The sequence below is a fragment of the Petromyzon marinus genome, chromosome 8 (genome assembly GCF_048934315.1).
Source record: "Petromyzon marinus isolate PM22_M1 ecotype Great Lakes invasive population chromosome 8, UKy_Petmar_22M1.pri1.0, whole genome shotgun sequence".
Taxonomy (NCBI): Eukaryota; Metazoa; Chordata; class Hyperoartia; order Petromyzontiformes; family Petromyzontidae; genus Petromyzon; species Petromyzon marinus.
The window spans coordinates 9058054-9072956 of NC_133674.1; the positions used below are offsets into that span (position 1 = coordinate 9058054).

The 14903-nt window shown below is 47.3% G+C and overlaps 1 protein-coding gene across 14 annotated transcripts in view; it reads right to left on the bottom strand.

The window, feature by feature from the left end:
- LOC116940200 (protocadherin-15) overlaps positions 1-14903 on the bottom strand; it is a 112212-nt gene that overhangs the window by 90420 nt on the left and 6889 nt on the right. For 6 of the 14 annotated variants that reach the window (XM_076065606.1, XM_076065605.1, XM_076065599.1 and 3 more), the window contains one exon: positions 12170-12264. The exons of 2 other annotated variants lie outside the window; for them this stretch is intronic. The gene's annotated coding sequence lies outside the window, so the exon portion shown is untranslated. Of the gene's footprint in view, positions 1-9593; positions 9688-12050; positions 12265-12419; positions 13271-14903 lie in introns of those variants that run through there. 6 more of the 14 variants (XM_076065603.1, XM_076065596.1, XM_076065594.1 and 3 more) reach the window with 3 other exon arrangements.

Genomic DNA, 14903 nt, shown 5'->3' on the forward strand with positions numbered 1-14903 from the left:
CTGTATACCAGGTGAGGAAGTTAACATATTTCCACCGCGGCGCCTCCTTCCAATATCTGCCCCTCCACACACAAAACAAAAATATTTTTTTTACAAATCCAATCAGCCGCACAGCCTTCTGGGAGTGAATACATTTCAGGAGTATTTGTCCACCACAAGCAAACTCTGGAATGATGTGCTCTCAGAATGCTGTGTGACTGACAAGATATGTTAAAACATATGTTTGCGTGGCGGGACAGATATGATAGTCTCCACAATGGTACAAACCATTATTTTGTGTTATGCATTGTGCTTTTTTCCTTTCACTGCCATTAGCTACACGTTTTATTGGTCATCGTAACGGTCTTTTTAGTGCCTTTGCGCGAGCTCCAAAACATAATTTGTTGCGCAGTTGAATTTATGACTTACACATGCTCGCAAAAACATCATCACCATCATCATACCTAGCATCGCCATAATTAGCATCAGTAGCAGCAACAAACAGCCACAGTGTTCGTGAATAGCGCATCGAGTCGTTATGCGTCTGTTCTGGATGACCACAGTAGCCTCACACCGCAGGAGAGTTGTGAATTTTCCACAGAACCGATCCACAAACACGAAGGGGGCATCATCACAGCGATGCTGCACCACGCCGCTACTACTGACGCAATAATCAGGCTCAACCATCTCCATGTCAATATGGTGGTCCAGATGTCTTGTGACTCCATATTTAATTCCATATTGATTTTTGCATACCAATGGCTGTTTGATGTAATGTAAGCAATATAACAAACAAAAAAATAGGACCACCCTTGTACATCAACATGAGCCACACGCAGGCGAAGACAGCCACATTTCCTTGCCTTCCTCTCTCCCTCTCTGGCTTCCACAGCCACTTTAAAGAGCGGCAGCAGTATCAGCTAAGCCAGGGGCGGGCACATTTTTTGACTCGCGGGCCACAATGGGTTCTAAAATTTGACAAAGGGGCCGGGCCAGGAACAGATAGATGGAGTGTTTGTAAATTTTGATTTAAAGCTTTCGTGACTGCAGTAATTCATATTCTTAGCTCTTTCGGTAAAGTCACGTTGAAGGGAAACAATAAAATATATATAACAATAAAAATTCTCACGACGTTTCGACCATAACACAAACGGTCGTCATCAGGTGTGTCGGTTTGCATTCATTTATTTATTTTTAAACGGTGTATTTATTTATTTATAAAAAAAAGCGTCAGCGCCACGCGCAGCGATTTGGCAGTTTATTTAGAAGGACTAGTCCATCTATGTTCTGAAAAGAGGAGGGGGGAGACGAAAAATTAATGTATGCTGTCTGAAAGCCACTGTAAGCGTGAACAATCAATTAAGACCTGAGATGGTTAATAAAATCTTTCCAATGATTGCTAAGCCAAAATCCATCTTCTCGGTTGAAATTGTCTCTGTGCTTGTATATGTGGATAGCCTCATGAACGAATCTCTCATGGTAGCCAGATGGCTTGCAAAAAACCTCTGTCTTGGAAAAGTCAATGTCATGTGAGCCTACTGAATTATAACAATGATCTGCCACGGCCGAGGTGTTGGGCCTACCGTGTTTAAGGTCTGCTTTGTGTTCATGAATGCGGTCCGAGACATGGCGTTTGGTTTCTCCAATGTAACCACTACCACAGATGCAACTTAGTTTGTAGACACCAGGGTACTGTATGTCCGGAATCACATCTTTTACAGATGGAACCAGATCACGGATTTTATGTAATGTGTTGAAACGGATCTGGATCTTGTGTTTATTCAAGATTTTGGAGATATTTTTTGTGATCCCCGCAATGTAGGGTAAAGTGATGGTTTTGAAAGGCTCCTCAAGAGGGTCCTTCTTCATGGTTTGAGTGATAGCTTTGCGGATTGTATAGTCGGAGTAACCATTAGCCTTAAGAGCTTGGTGTGCGTGCTTGAGTTCACTGCCTATGTGTTCCTGGTCGGATATGCATTTGGCTCTATGGTACAGAGTCTTGATGAGATAATTTTTATGTGATGGATGGTGGTGGGAATCCGGTTTCAGATAAGCATCCGTATGGGTAGCTTTCCTGTAGACAGAGTGGCTCATTGAACCATCAGGTCTCTTTTTTATTAGGACATCCAAAAAAGGTAGCTTGCCATCTTTTTCGACTTCCATGGTAAATCTGATGGCTGGGTGTATGGAATTGATGTGGTCGGAGAATTGGTCTAGAGCAGGTCGGCCATGTGGCTAGATGACAAAAGTGTCATCCACGTACCTCTTCCATAAGGTTGGGCGCAGAGTGGCAGTCTGGATGGCGTCAGTCTCAAATTTCTCCATTGAAATGTTAGCTATAACCGGAGATAGGGGGGAGCCCATTGGGGTGTCCTCAGTTTGTTTGTAGAAAGTTCCATTCCAAGTGAAGTATGTATTGGTTAAAGAGTGTCTCACCAGGACGGGGCACCTCAGTGTTTAGTCCTTGATAAACCAAGTCTTCAATGATTGTGATGGTGTCAGGTACAGGAACCTTGGTGAATAAGGAAACTACATCAAAACTGACAAGCAGGTCATCTGGGGACAGGGAAATACCCTTGATTGTCGATACCAGGTGAGTAGAATTTTGTACCGCACAGGTGTTTTTTCCAGTGAAAGGACGCAGGATTTCAGACAAAAAACGAGCCAGTTTGTAGGTGGGGGAGTTGATAGTAGAGACGATGGGACGAAGGGGTGTATCTACTTTATGTATTTTTGGTAAGCCGTATAATCTTGGTGGCCTGGCAGCAGAAGGTTTCAACGAAAACTGTTTAGATTGATCAATTAATGCGGTTGAATCAGAAATTATTTTGTTGGTTTGTGTGACGAGGCTGTTGATACAATTGCCCAAGTAGACGTTGCTCTCAGGGTCCTGAGTCACATCGCTGCAGACGTAGCAAGATCTGAAATTGCTGCAACCCTCAAAAACGCTAAGATGCCAGCTAGCAACCTCAGCAAAGATGAGTGTTTTGAATTATATAAATCAAAAAAAGAGAGATAACATTGTAGTCCTCTCAGCTGACAAGGGCAATGCTACTGTCATCATGGATAAAATAGAATTCAACAACAAAATTAAGGAATTACTCGACGATGGTAGTTATACAAAAATAAAAAGAGATCCCACCAACAGCCTCGTCACACAAACCAACAAAATAATTTCTGATTCAACCGCATTAACTGATCACTCTAAACAGTTTTCGTTGAAACCTTCTGCTGCTAGGCCACCAAGATTATACGGCTTACCAAAAATACATAAAGTAGATACACCCCTTCGTCCCATCGTTTCTACTATCAACTCCCCCACCTACAAACTGGCTCGTTTTTTGTCTGAAATCCTGCGTCCTTTCACTGGAAAAACCACCTCTGCGGTACAAAATTCTACTCACCTCGTATCGACAATCAAGGGTATTTCCCTGTCCCCAGACGACCTGCTTGTCAGTTTTGATGTAGTTTCCTTATTCACCAAGGTTCCTGTACCTGACACCATCGCAATCATTGAAAACTTGGTTTATCAAGGACTAAACATTGAGGTACCCCCCTGGTGAGACACTGTTTAACCAATACATACTTCACTTGGAATGGAACTTTCTACAAACAAACTGAGGGCACCCCAATGGGCTCCCCCCTATCTCCGGTTATAGCTAACATTTTCATGGAGAAATTTGAGACTGACGCCATCCAGACTGCCACTCTGCGCCCAACCTTATGGAAGAGGTACGTGGATGACACTTTTGTCATCTGGCCACATGGCCGACCTGCTCTAGACCAATTCTTCGACCACATCAATTCCATACACCCAGCCATCAGATTTACCATGGAAGTCGAAAAAGATGGCAAGCTACCTTTTTTGGATGTCCTAATAAAAAAGAGACCTGATGGTTCAATGAGCCACTCTGTCTACAGGAAAGCTACCCATACGGATGCTTATCTGAAGCCGGATTCCCACCACCATCCATCACAGAAGAACTCTCTCATCAAGACTCTGTACCATAGAGCCAAATGCATATCCGACCAGGAACACATAGGCAGTGAACTCAAGCACGTACACCAAGCTCTTAAGGCTAATGGTTATTCCGACTATACAATCCGCAAAGCTATCACTCAAACCATGAAGAAGGACCCTCTTGAGGTGCCTTTCAAAACCATCACTTTACCCTACATTGCGGGGATCACAAAAAAGATCTCCAAAATCTTGAATAAACACAAAATCCAGGTCCGTTTCAACACATTACATAAAATCCGTGATCTGGTTCCATCTGTAAAAGATGTGATTCCGGACATACAGTACCCTGGTGTCTACAAACTAAGTTGCCTCTGTGGTAGCAGTTACATTGGAGAAACCAAACGCCATGTCTCGAACCGCATTCATGAACACAAAGCAGACCTTAAACACGGTAGGACCAACACCTCGGCAGTGGCAGATCATTGTTATAATTCAGTAGGCTCACATGACATTGACTTTTCCAAGACAGAGGTTCTTTGTAAGCCATCTGGCTACCATGAGAGATTCGTTCATGAGGCTATCCACATATACAAGCACAGAGACAATTTCAACCGAGAAGATGGATTCTGGCTTAGCAATCATTGGAAAGATTTGATTAACCATTTCAGGTCTTAATTGATTGTTCACGCTTACAGTGGCTTTCAGACAGCATACATTAATTTTTCGTCTCCCCCCTCCTCTTTTCAGAACATAGATGGACTAGTCCTTCTAAATAAACTGCCAAATCGCTGCGCGTTGTGCTGACGGTTTTTTAAATAAATACATACACCGTTTAAAAATAAATAAATTAATGCAAACCGACACACCTGATGACGACCGTTTGTGTTATGGTCGAAACGTCGTGAGAATTTTTATTGTTATATATATTTTATTATTTTATTGTTTCTCTTCAACGTGACTTTACCGAAAGAGCTAAGAATATGGAGTGTTTGTGTGAACTAATATAAATGACTTGTAAAAATCATTACATGAAAGGATTTGGCCTTTAACATGTAGCAAAGCATTTATTTGCAAGGCAATTTAACAAATTGCACGAACATGAACAATACAAAAACATGTCGTAACGTGACTGATCAAACATTATAAAAACATCTGAGGCCTGCGCCCAAACCAATTACCACACTCCCGGTCAAAGTGCGCCATCTAATGGGGAAATGGGGGCATTACAGGAGAAAGGTCAAATTTAATTTAATAATAATATTTGGACAAGTTCGGCGGGTCGGATTAAAAAGCCCAACGGGCCGTATACGGCCCGGGGGCCGTACTTTGCCCATGTCTGAGCTAAGCCAATTACTCAGCCACAACATGGGTAACGAATGCCTGCCTCTCCCACCAATCAGGTGAGCATTGTTACTATTTAATCGCCCCCAGGCCGATTGGATTCACCTGTTTTCGCGCAGTCAATCCCACAGGAGGAGGCTGTGAAGTCAACACGAGCCCGATGCCTTTCGCTTCTCTCGCAATACGAGCAGTGATTCTGGCCGCCCGGCACCCGGTTGGTATAAGTGTAGTGACATCTCGGGATGTCACCGTGTAATGCCGGCCCTAGATAGGCACGGTGTGCGGTGTACTGACATCGCGGACACCACTATGGTGTGGGTGCAGTACCGGCCCTAGAGGGGCTCGGTGAGCGCTGATCGATAGCGCTGGATGGCACCACGCTCGGCGTGCAGTGCCAGCCTCTACAGGATAGGGTGTGGGAGTGCCGGCCATGGAAATGGGGTTACTAAAGGCCATGGCACTCTGGTTGACCCGAGAGGACACGTGACCGGTTAAGTCTACAAAGGGGCCTCAAGCAGGGGCTAGGGGTGGTCACGTGTCGGGGTCGAGATCCTGCTTGAGGATTCTGGAAGGTGGGCGTGGCCAAGTGCGGAGCCAGCCACGCCGCAGAGGATATGAGTCGGGTCCCCCAGAGGAACCGGCTGTTGTTGTTCATCCTGAAGAAACCTTCGTCGACGTCCTACGTTCTACGAGTCCCCAACACGTGGACCTGGACCTGAGCTGTTGGTCCTGGTCCGTTGTAGCTAGTTACGTTGTATTAGTGTAGTTAGCCTGGTGGTCACCACCATAGGTTGTTATTCTGTTAAGGGGCAGTTATCCCGTGTGTTGGTGTTAAATTAATGTGTTGCCTCCAAGACCACATCTGCGACTCAGTTGAATCCACTTCACAAGTTATAATAGCCATCATTGAGAATCTGGAACGTGGGCAGGTTGTGTTCACTCTGAGAGCGAATCATTCAGAGGCGATGAGAATCACAAACAAGCGGTGGGGGAAGGCATCCGGAACCACCATCAGGCTCCGTGGCCCTAAGGGCCGGTGACATTACCCAGCGGCAGCAAATTCGCAGCTCGTTGTAGAAGTTCACGGCTGGCTTCCACACTTGCGAAGTGTATTAACTGTAGCAATATTAGGCACTGTCTGCTTCCCAGTGGGATTTTCAATATCCAGTGACGTCATTCGAAAGAGGAGGACATTGTATGCCGACATCACGGCTGAAATAAAAAGAAAATTGCACCGCAAATTACTAAATTGGAATATATATGTACACGTAGCAATAGTTGCCCCCGACTGGGAAAATTTGGCAGGACCTAAATAAGTCTTGAGACTCGGTGAGTGGTAGTGGCAGGTCGTAAGAACCCCCCCCCACCACCACAAATTAACTCGTTGCACACTGCACGCGCCCGATGATTGTTAAACACGTGACGCGCTTAGAAATCAACGATTCCTGCATTAATAGAGCCAAATCAAATTCAAGAACGAGATCTCAGTGTACCCGCGTGCAGCGTGACGCATGCAGCGGTGCACGTTCGTATGTATGACGTATGTTGAACTTCTTTCGCACCGTACGTAGCCAACCATGCTAATAGGAGGGTGCGGGGGAAGGACAACAAATGAAACACAAAAAACTTCTAAAGAAATGAGTTTTCAATATTAAATATTTAAAAGTGCATAGCTCCGGTGGCTTCCTAATAGAGCGTTCCAGACGGCATCTGAAAGCGCACGATGCGGTCGACCGTCTTTGTTCGATGGCCGGCCAAAAGGATTGACTCGGTCGGTAATCCCTCTGTGGTTTTCGCTGAGGAGACACCAATCCCTGCATCCTTATGGGTGGGAATGCAACCCTTCCACTGCTGGTTCGGCCGGGCTGACAACGCAGTTGAGCTCTCTGTCCAATGTTCAACGGAACAGGCAGACAATTTTGACTTTGAATTATTGTTTAGCACGTGAGCCAATGAGCCGGTCAACCGGCGCTAATGTTCTGTCGTCAGAGGACGCCCGCCATCATCAAATGGCTTAGGCACGTTTAGCCTACCGGACATCTGTGAAAAAGAGCTTGGTAGCTCATCGGATTCCTCCGGTCAGAATAAAGATTCTGAGTCTGAGAGCAGAGCGAGCCTTCTGCCGGACCCCAGGACACGGGGCACGCAGGAGAGGGTGACCGCGATGAAGCCGGGCGACACAGCTGGACGGAGCATCCTCTGGAGTAATTCGGGAAAAACTGACACTTGGGAAAGCGCTGTGATGAGTGGGGAAGCGCTGGATTGTCCAACGTTTCAGCGTCAAAGGATGGTCTTGATCAGTGCTTCTTAACCCTTACTGCAGGCTTGCACCCCTTCGGATCTCAATCGTAACAAATATATAATGTTAATAAATACTTAGGCGTTTGATGAAACAAAGTAGTTGTACTTCTGTGCCCGTGCTTAATTTATGTTTCGATGATTTACCTTCTAAAAAAATCTAGCCATGTCTCGTACCCCCAGAGAGGGCATCTCGCACCACCGGGGGGTGCGTGCACCCCTACATGGTCCTGGCCGATTACGGGGAGTGGGCCTGAGGCAGAACTTATTATTTGGGGAGCCCAAATTCTGTTCATGAACTCCTCGTGAGATGATAGAAGATACGAACGGAGACAGAGGTGTAGCGAATGAGCGCTGGAAACACAAAACAAAGGTGGTAAAACGCAAGAGAGCGATCCAGACGAGATATGGATAAGAGACTAATTGTATTTTTAGAAGATAGTTCACTTTCTTGTTTTTTGGGGGGAGGAATTTGAATTCAAGCTGCTGGTTCGTTCATCCCTTATCCCTTCATGAATCCGGGACACCTCGAGTTTTTTAGGCCGTATTTGCTGTGTTTAGGTGGCTCACGTCACCAGTGTTCGTCTCTAACTCTCTCTCTCTGTGCTGCATCTTTGTCTCTCTGTGTGTATGTTGTGTATATATCTCTGCGTTTGTCCCTATCTCTCTGTCTACTGTGTCTGTATCTCTGTCTATATCTCTCGGTGCGCTATATCTGTATCTCTCTACCTCTCTGTGTGTGCTGTATATGCATCGCTGCCTTTGTCTCTACCTCTCTCTCTCTCTTTGGTGCTCATTCTATCCAGCTCTTGCCATTAAGTGGGGTGGACACGTCACTTCTTGGGGCAGGATATCGACAGCACAGAGTGCCTCATTTTCTCAACAAAGGATTGAAAGGGGCCTGCGAACCTGACAGTGTCGTTGGGGAAACCCATGAATCCCAGGGTCCTTTTGGCTTCGCTAACTGTCAACAGGAGGTAAGGAATGATGATGGTGGCTGCCTATGCCTCGGGCATAGATACGCATCTGTGGCAGAATGTATAAAAGGCGTTTCAATGTTGTCTTCATTGACCGAGGCGCCTTGGAATCGACCGTTGCATTGGGAGGGTTTAATACCCATGTGAGCCAACATCCTGACACCTGGAGGAAGTTATTGGAAGGCATCGGCGAGGTCAGTTTAATAACTGCAAATACACTTAGGGTTACCAGCTGCCCGGGTTTGGCCTGAAGAGTCTGGGAATTGGCATCTGTGTGTTCAGGGGGAGGGGGGGTGGGCAGGAACTGATTTGTACCATGATCTGGTACCGGTGTTGTGATGAACTTTATTACACAGAATACTGCACAGTTTTATTTCGACCAAGGCTGACTGCTGGATTATTCCAGGGGTTTTGGCGGGAAAGGTTGGGACGCCACTCGCAAAAGTCCGGCCTTGCGACGGCCCCATTGAGGACAGAGGTTTTAAGGGGGGGGGGGGGGTTATCCTTCTAAAAGGTTAACTCTCAGTTGAAGAGGAGTCTGAAGCGGACGTGCCGTGGGAAGGATTTAAAACATCTGTTGTTGTGACAGTGCCAAAAGTGCTTGGGGTCCAACAGGGAAAAAGGGTAAAATGAAAAAGATATTGAAAAGGTCAGGGCACGTGCATGAACCACGGCATCTGGGGGGTGAGCAAGGGGAGAGGATGCAGCCTTCGTTGAGGGAACAATGATGGAAAGATATTGACTCGCGTAGCATTGATTATTTTCACAAACGGGCAGGGGAAATGAAATATACTAAAAGAAGAGTGGCAGCAAAAAAATATTATTTTTTTGTAACGAACTTTGCGGGGGGGGGGGGGGGGGGAGGAGGGGGAATGTATCAAGAGAATACTGTGTAAAGTCAAGCCATTAATGTAATTTAAATATCACATCTTGATAATTGCGATGATATTAATTGTTACGGTTGTAAGTAATTGCCATCGTAGTGCACTCGTAGGCGTAGCGTGAGTGAAACTGTTGATTGCTGTCGTCATAGTTACCGAAGTCATTAACCCTGCGAAGATCGGCAATTCGAGGGCAGGTGGGGTGCTGCCTTGCCTAACCCTGGTGCGTTCCCTGGGCCGCGTGGGAATCCTTCGGCCACCCGAACAGACCAGCGCAGGTGAAGTATAGCAAAAAAAAACACAAGGTTCACAATGTTCAAATTACACAACCGTGGCACAGCTGGGTGGGCGGGTGGAGAACCAAAGGGTGCACAGAATCTCTGGGTACACAGAGGACGCCTTCTCGATTTGCCTCTTGCTTTCTAACAACGCGCGGAGTCCATGCAATTAAACCTTATCGTGCTGGAGACGCAGCACGTGATCAATACGTAAATAAATTTGGCAAAATTGTTCCGTGCACAGTTTACGTTCACGCTCAGTGAGACGCTAATTCAGAGGCGCAGGAAATCACAGACACACGCGAGACGGCAACCCGAACCACTGTCGGTAATTGTTCAAGCTCCGTGGTCCTATATTTGGATGTTTGGCCAACTCCATGAATGAGTGTTTAATACACGAGAGGAAATCCACGCGTGTGAAAGAGGTCACACTCAATCCTCGTCCAGATGGAAATTAACCCACGTGCTGCACTGCCAACATACCCTGGCATGCCTGCAGATGGCAACCCACGGATAGGGAGGGAGTTTCACAAATGTGTGTGTGATCCACAAACCCTCACGGCCTTCACAGTGCTGAATCACAGGCCATATGAGCATAGCCACCGGTGCTCGGTATGTCCACAGAATGGTGCAATGCCAGTTACAGTCCAACATCGCCAGAGACGTTAAAGCTTATTACAGGGAATCGCAAGACGCTTAACATAAACACAAATATCGTTCTGTGTGGAAAAGAAAATGAGGCAAATTCTTAGCAAAATATTCAAAGGACTAAAGATGCAAACTAACTATTTGAATCCGTTTGACACGTAGGCTTTCACGACTAATATTATTCGTACGAAAATGTTAACCTGCCACCACCAGACACAGACAACCAGTATGGTTTGTCACGTAAACAAAACGTGACAATTAGTTACTACTTCACCCCACCGGTGTGTTGGAAAGTGGATTTACTCTTTGTTTACATAACAATCCTCGCTGGTTGGCTGTGTCTGGTGGTGGTGGTGGGTTAACGACACATTCATACTTACACGATCTAACTTTAAAACCTTTATCATGATTACTAATTGGATGTCACCTCTTATTAAAATAATAAGCGAATGAACATTGGAATGGACATTGCACTGGAAGTGGGAGCAAGGCAAAAACAACAGCGGGCAAGTTGTGCTGCCACTATCCTTCCAGTGAGTCCCCGCTGCACATTGCATCTCATCTCAGTGAGTCCCCGCTGCACATTGCATGTCATCTCAGTGAGTCCCCGCTGCACATTGCATCTCATCTCAGTGAGTCCCCGCTGCAGATTACATCTCATCCCAGTGAGTCCCCGCTGCACATTGCACCTCATCTCAGTGAGTCCCCGCTGCACATTGCATCTCATCTCAGTGAGTCCCCGCTGCACATTACATCTCATCCCAGTGAATCCCCGCTGCACATTACATCTCATCTCAGTGAATCCCCGCTGCACATTGCATCTCATCTCAGTGAGTCCCCGCTGCACATTGCATGTCATCTCAGTGAGTCCCCGCTGCACACTGCATCTCAGTGAGTCCCCGCTGCACATTGCATCTCATCTCAGTGAGTCCCCGCTGCACATTGCATCTCATCTCAGTGAGTCCCCGCTGCACATTGCATGTCATCTCAGTGAGTCCCCGCTGCACACTGCATCTCAGTGAGTCCCCGCTGCACATTGCATCTCATCTCAGTGAGTCCCCGCTGCACATTGCATCTCATCTCAGTGAGTCCCCGCTGCACATTGCATCTCATTTCAAATATTCCAAGGGCACCCCCGGTGGCAGTTGTCCCTGCGTGGCAAAAGGTGACTCGGCACCGCGCCTGCGAGCGGGGACGAGCCAGCACGTAGAGGTGCGATGATTGCTACGCAGATTCCAATTGAGTGATGTGCGAGTAATATTCTGTTTTCATCATTTGGACCCGGACACTGGCACGCAATCGCCTATTCTTGCGAATTACGTAATTTGATTCTTAACATCCACTGTGAAGCAGACGGCGTAGATTTAGAGTGAATATACCCGCGGTGATAACCAGGGTAGACTGCCGGATTCGAACCGCGAGCCTTTGCAATAAGCAATGGAACAAAGCACCCACTGGGCCACGTCAGCAACCCCAAACATTGTATGCGTTTCACAACTGCAGTGCCGTGTTGTATAACATTTGAAACGTGGCCCTCGTCTGTTCGCACACTCGGCGCAATAATCACCCGCGAGTCCGCGCTGATGTCTCTGCAAAGTAACTTTACTATGAAGGTTCGTTTAAAGTAATTTTGTCCGAGTCAGTTTTCATTTCAGAAAATTTGTTTCACATGTAATGTTTTGCGCACCGCTTTCGATTTCTTCCGTAATGCAGCTGTTCAGATCCCCTGAATTTCTATTGGCGTCATTGCTGTTCTTGTTTTGATGTCATTGTCGTGTTATTGCTTCTGTTATTGTGGTGACTCACTCTTCCTCTTGAGGCTGTCCCCAGGTCCCGTGAGTTCTTGGCCGGCTCAAACAAAACACACTCGACATAAACTCGCTGCAGCGATGTCCAGCATTCTGCAACGAGAGGGTCATCCTCGATTAAGGAAGAGTCCTTTCAATCGAAGCAAGACGGTGGTCAGTGGCAGGACGAAAATCACAACGCATGATTTAATCAGTGATACACGATCGCAGCGTGATGGGGAACCGGGCGAGCAAAATGATCAACTCACGCACACGGTCGCGCGCGACGCCAGGCAGAGAGATGTGGGCAAAGTGGGGAGGGGTCGCGGCTTGCTTACAAATTCTAACGGAGATACACAGGGCAGAGGCACGGTGTTATTTAATTGACAACGTTACTCCGCGGACAGCGTTTGGGGACACCCTGCGTCTGATTCTTGTGTTGGGAAAATCAGTTTCTCCAAAGGATTCAGCAGAAAAGGCCAAACCACACATAAAACACAACAATGACAATTTGGCCATATTTTGAAATAATTAAGATACAATCTGCCTTTCTGCAAACATGTGCATCAGGCGCTATGTGCTTGCATGTGATTTACAGCTAGCGGCAATATCTAGGTCATTCACTACACGTGCCAGGTAAGAATACATTTCGGCAGAGTAATTTACATAGCTTTGTCAATCCATTGTTGGACGAAGTGTGCACACTGCTCACTTTAACTTAACCAAGTCAAAGTGATTTCGAAGCAGTTGCTCATCTCGTGTTTACAACCCTGTGCCAGTGCTGGAATTTCCACATTCCTATGGCAAGGGTGAGTCTATCCACAGGATAACTGCTGACATCCCCATAGAACGGTATATTCATTTTATCGACCATAGAGTGATAATAGGCTGAGTCGACTCCCAGCTAGGATTTGAACTCGTCACCTTCCAACTGCGAGCTGCACACTCCACCCCTGAGCCACGCGGCCGGATGTACAGCGAACAACACATTCCTGCGGAGGGAGCTGGTAGAAACGTTGGGTTGCTCGGTCAGTGGCCAGGGTCAACGGCGGCACCACGTGGTGTATTCCGCAAATATGCCCGACTGTGAGGGCGGGCACAAGCCGGCGTGAGTAGGTTAAACGTTGAGTTTTATAAGGGCACCACGGGGTGGCCAGCCTCTCCCCACCCAGCCCCTCCCCACCCAGCCCCACCTCTCCCACCCCCCACCCAGCCCCTCCCCACCCTCCCCACCCAGCCCCTCCCCACCCAGCCCCTCCCCACCCTCCCCACCCAACCCCTCCCCACCCTCCCCTCCCCACCCAGCCCCACCCTCCTCACCCAGCCCCATCCCACCCCGCTCTCCCCACCCAGCCCCTCCCTCCACACCCAGCCCCTCCCCAACCTCCCCTCTCCACCCAGCCCCACCCCTCCCATTTTTGGATGCACGACGGACGGACACAATAATCCCCTGTGGGCTGGTGGTGTAACCAGGAAGTTTTTACCAGTAAAACCCAACACATTCGTCCAAAAACACTGCCTTAAGAGGGACCATATGTATATAACAGGCGACATGTCAGGCAATGGCCCATCTTTGTTGCACACTGCACTATTGACGTACGTGTTTAGTTTGTGTACCTTGTGCACCGCCGCTAACGCAGTATCCCCAAGCCATTTGTTTAATATGTTAATGTTACCCATATTAAATCCTCACTTGTGTACACACATGGAATGCACTGTTTAAGCGGCTCAAAAGGGTCCATTAACAAGGCATATATCATCATGTATTGCTAAGTCATTTGGTGAAAGAATGTATAGACCACTCACAGAGTAACCCCGGGGTAGCCCCACTGCATCATCGCTCTGAGCCATGAAGCTGTGTGACTCACAGTGCTGAGCTCTGCTGACTACGCAAGATCGTGTACTGGGGCTGTTGGTGGTGGTGATGGGTTGATCATATGGTGATGGGGGTGGTGGGGGAGGTGATACTGATGGCAGTGGTGACAGTGGTGATTTAATGCGGGTTGTGGTTTTGGTGGTGGTGATAATAATGGTGGTAATAGTGATGGCGGGGGGGGTGAAGGGGGTGATGGTGGTGGCGGTGATGAGTTTGATATTGATGGAGGTGATAGTAATGGGGGCCGTGCTGATTGGTGGGAGTGTTGATTTATTTAGAAGGAGCGTTAGTAAAGCAGATAGTACGCTGCGATACGAACCCGGCGACCCGAGTTCAATTCCCACTCACAGCCAACATTGGTGACGAATATCTGAACCGGTCCTGGGCTTCCCCTAGGTCGAATCAGCCTATGAGTACCTGGTGCAGTGCGTAAACATCCTCACTGGGGATAGTCACGCGTGGTGCTGGCTATCCACCTCCTCGTGTGCCATGCCAGCCTTCATAGGCGCTCGCAAACACCACTAGCCTCAAACGTCTGTTAAGGCTATACGGGGGATCTTTGTCTTTGTTGGTTTATGTGGTGGTGATAGTGATGTGGGTGGTCATGGTGATGTGGGTGGTGATGTATTAATGGGAGTGAAGGTGATCAATTTCAAATTTAATTCTTCTCGAATTTAAGACAACGGAACTCTCTATCGACCTGCGTGTAAATAAACGTGTATGCTGTCCGATTATCGGGCTGTAAAAGTCTCTTCTTAGCGTTATCGATAATGCACCTGCAAAAAAAGACTACTTTTAAAAAAATCGCTTTGCCATACACATCGATATATCTGTGAATAAAGAAGGCTTCCAACATTGGGCCCGGTATGAATGAGTA